The 4,185-nt window shown below is 42.4% G+C and overlaps 1 long non-coding RNA gene across 1 annotated transcript; it reads right to left on the bottom strand.

Moving 5' to 3' along the window:
• Window positions 1-2,183: 2,183 nt before the first annotated feature.
• LOC130735233 (uncharacterized) lies at window positions 2,184-3,931 on the bottom strand. The gene is made up of 3 exons (XR_009018345.1): window positions 3,914-3,931; window positions 3,356-3,422; window positions 2,184-2,492 (listed from the first exon to the last, which is right to left on the bottom strand). It is a non-coding gene; the product is annotated as an uncharacterized LOC130735233 (long non-coding RNA).
• Window positions 3,932-4,185: the final 254 nt, after the last annotated feature.

Raw genomic sequence — 4,185 nt, 5'->3', positions numbered from 1 at the left:
ACACTCAGAAAAACACGTTAGAGTACCACAATTGTTCATATCAAAAGGTTAACTTGTAATCATCAAAACATAGAGTTGTACTACTAGATCAAAACTTGATCTTACAGTCTTCACGTGACATCTCTAGTCGTCTGGTTCCACATCATTTCCACAAAGGGAATCCCCTTCTCCTTAACGTTCTTTTCATAGCCCAACACCAATTATCATTCCGATCACCATTTTCCAATATTAAGTTGATCAGGCTCAATATCCAAAAGATGGCAATTAGAAAAATAACTGGTAAGGATGTTCGATTTACTCACATTACATTGTCTATAACCTAGACACTCGTCGTAGAACCTTACGAAACTCTCCCGTAAGAGCACGACCTAGACTGCCTCATTACAGTCACACAAAAACAACAAAAGTTTAAGTCAAACAGGTGTTATGCTCACGCCGGTACACGCTGGTCGGCGTCCCGTCCAGGTGATCCAGATGCAACATCAACAGCTCAAACACGGGAAGACAAACTTTCCGGACACCGAGGTCAAGGTTCCATCCACCAATTCCCTCGTTCGGTGGTTCCATCCACCACCTAGCCCTTCGACGGTTCCATCCACCATCTAGTTTGTCCGATTCATGGTTCCATCCACCATATATGATCGTTGGTTCCATCCACCAATCCCGTTTTTCCTGATGGTTCCCTCCACCATCTCGGTCTGACCAATGGTTCCATCCACCATTCCTGCTCAACTGATGGTTCCATCCACCATCTCATCAATCTTGACGGTTCCATCCACCATCTCGATCGATGCACTCCGATCATTGACTCCATCTGCCATCCTTTCTTAGCTGACGGTTCCATCCACCATCTCCGCTAAGCGAGGATAATCAAGGATGTAACACAATCACACAAAACATCACAAAAACTCAGGGAAGACATTGACTCGGTCAATGTGTTTTCCCGCTATATGACTCCAAAAGGAGCCTTTAACACATCAAATCGCATAACACACATTAGGCACAAACAATTCACACAACATAATACTAAATATCATTTAATTAAACGAGTCCGACACAGTACCACCCTCTTAAAATAGTTTCCTCCTCGAAACTGCCACAGAAATGCACACCATGCTTCCGCTGCGTACTCTGATACTTCTCGCGATCCGACATGCTATTCTTGTATCGACTCCTCAATTGTCTCAACGCATGGGTGTCTGCCTTCTTTTGTTGCATCATCACACAACCAAGTTTGTAGTGAGAAGTATCACAGTAAACTTCATAAGGTTCAGCTGCCCATGGCAATGCTGACACTGGTGCAGTCGTCAGATGCTTCTTCAACTCTTGAAAACTAGCTTCGCACTTCTCCGTCCAAACGAACAATTGATTCTTTCGAGTAAGTTGTGTCAAGGGTCTCGTCAACTTCGAGAACCTTCGATGAAGCGTCGATAGTAGCCAGCCAAACCCACAAAGCTCTTGATGTCGGTAGCAGTCTTTGGTTATTCCCACTCGGAGCGTTCATTCAAACCTCGATCTTTGGTAAGTGGCAACCCTTAGTTAAAGCATACTTTTGCACCTTCCCTGCAGGTGTCGGCATAACGATCCACTTTTCCGCACTAAGAAAGTTACGTCCTTCCATCGAGCTTGGTTCCCTTGGCCACCATGAGATTCATCATTATAGGTTGCTTCTACCTTTAGTGCCTTGCAATCCCTCGCCAGCCTGGCTTGTCATAGTCCCAGCAATTGAGCCATAGTGCACGTCATAAGGGTCGCTTGCTAATGGCCTAAGCCAACTGTGTGTTATATGGATCGTGTCGTGGAGGTATCTTTCAACTTTCACGAGTTCCTCATCTAAGTTTACAGTCCACAAAACACCCAATAAGGCTTCAGAGTCTAAGGACTCCAAGGGTTGAGCATCACGACAATGATGCTCCAGACAATCTCACAAGTCAAGCAAACATCTTAACAAACAATTTCTACCCAACTCTCTCGAACACAACTCTTAGGCACCACTAACCCAAAGCTCTGGTTTTCTCAACCAAAGCTCTGATACCACAATGTAACGCCCCAATTTCTCGAGGGTCACTTTAGTAACCTTTTTCCAAAAACGTGTGTAAATTTTCGTTGAAATAAAACTTTTCAATAACATTGCTTACAAATAAAAAGTAGTAACATGAGAAATAGACTGAATAATTCATTTTATTAATAAAAGCTTTGGAAGCGTACGATGATTCTTTCAAATTACAACATAATGATTAAGTTCGAACCCTATAAACAAACTCTGCCCACCCCCAAGTACAGACTCAATTATCACACTCAATACCCGACTCATAGGCCGCGTGCCTTCCAAGGCCTCCTCCAGCGCTCACATCATATCGTCTCGCATCCTCTGCTCTCGCCAATCCCATAGCTGAACCATCAGTCGCGAAGTCGATGTCTCGAGCCTTGCCGTTGTCCACATCAAGCAGATATAGGGTCGCATCTCGACTGATCACACGCATGCTTGTTGTCTAGGCGTTAAGCGCCCCAAACAACAAACAGCAACAAGCAAACAAGCAAGGGTCAACTTCTAACACACACACATCATAAGTAGGGTATACTACCCTATCAATCACAAGTTCTTCACTAAGCTAACATTCACAAATATGGGAACTATATTAAGTTATAAGGTTCACAAGTATAGGGAACTATCTCATAATTCTAAGTTTCACAAGTATAGGGAACTATCTCATAGTTTATTGTTAGTCAATGCTCGTGCACATGCATGCAGACGCTTTGGATATCCATAAGCCTATCCCTCATGGAAAGGCAGGACGAACACGACTCCACGATCGGGGTTGGACACCTCCAACGCACCGCTGCCCAACAGCTTGATGATCGGGGTTGGACCTCTCCAACGCACTGCCGTTTCACGTTCGTCCTTTGTTCAGGTCCATCCCCTGAACGTCACCATCAACTAGCCCAATCCAGGTCACTAGCTGTGGCCAACCAAGCCCAATCCAGGTCACTTGGTCCACAATGCATGCCATGCAAGTCAGTCATAATCACTAGGCCCTAAGCCCATCACGTTCATCTCTTATGAACAACATATCATCGCATAATAACTTGCATGCTTAGCAATAAATATAGCTAACACCCTAAGCATATAGGCATGTTCATAATAACACTAGCTAGCATTTATTGCATCATCATATAACATATCTAGCACATACATCATCAATAGTCCTAGCATCATGCTTGCTAACAATCACAATCACAAACAATTTATCTAGGCCGAGGCCGAAGTGCCCTTACTAGCATATTCGAAAATCATAAGGTTCTTAGCATTTCACAATCATACAATCACAATCAATCATAGCCGAAGTGCCCTTACCTCAAAGGTACGCTTTCCTAGAATTCTGGGGTTGCTCCTTGAAGCTAGATCTACACTTGGAAATTTCCTACCAACGAACGGACAGAGTAACGTTACTAATCGGACAATCGAATCGATCATAAGCCCATCCCCTTGTTGATCACGAAATTCCCCCCCAAAAACCTTGAAAATCCAAAATCATTTCTTTCATAAGATCAAACATTCTTTTCTAAAACATTTTGCTTGAAGATCATAAGAACACTTGAAGAACTTTCGAAGAAAAACATAATTTTCGCATAGATTCAATCCTCCCAAGATCAAAAACTCCTTTATAAAATCCTTTCTTTGAAGATCATAAGAACAAAATAAGAACATCAAGAACTTCTTTAAGAAAACCCTCAAATAGATAAACATTTCTAAGCAACTTGATTAAAATCATTCTCTTCTGGATTTGGCAGATCAGCTTAAGCTGCAACCACAGAGCATATTGAGAATGACCTTGCTCAAGGCTTAGAAACTAAACTAACCTAAGAAATAGAAAAATAAAATAAAGACAAGAGAGGGAGAGAGAGCTCACACAAATGCAGAGGAGAGGAGAGCTCTTGGTGTGAAGAAATGAGAGGGGGAAAGGCTCTATTTATAGTGAGGGGTGAGAGGCAAGCATTAAATGCTTTTCTTTCTCCCCAAGAAGAAGCCCAAACCCACGAAATTTGCAGCCCATTTTAGTGTTTCTAGACTCTTCCAACCTTCCTTGATTCGGTCCCCAAAATTTGGCTTATTTCCTAATTAAATCCCTTTTAAAACTATCATTTAAATCCTTAATTATTTAAAGAAATAAAATCTGAGTCACA

This window comes from Lotus japonicus, chromosome 2 (genome assembly GCF_012489685.1).
Source record: "Lotus japonicus ecotype B-129 chromosome 2, LjGifu_v1.2".
In the NCBI taxonomy this organism is placed as follows: Eukaryota; Viridiplantae; Streptophyta; class Magnoliopsida; order Fabales; family Fabaceae; genus Lotus; species Lotus japonicus.
The sequence above is the reverse complement of the archived record's forward strand: the minus strand, read 5'-3'. Positions and strand labels throughout refer to the sequence as shown.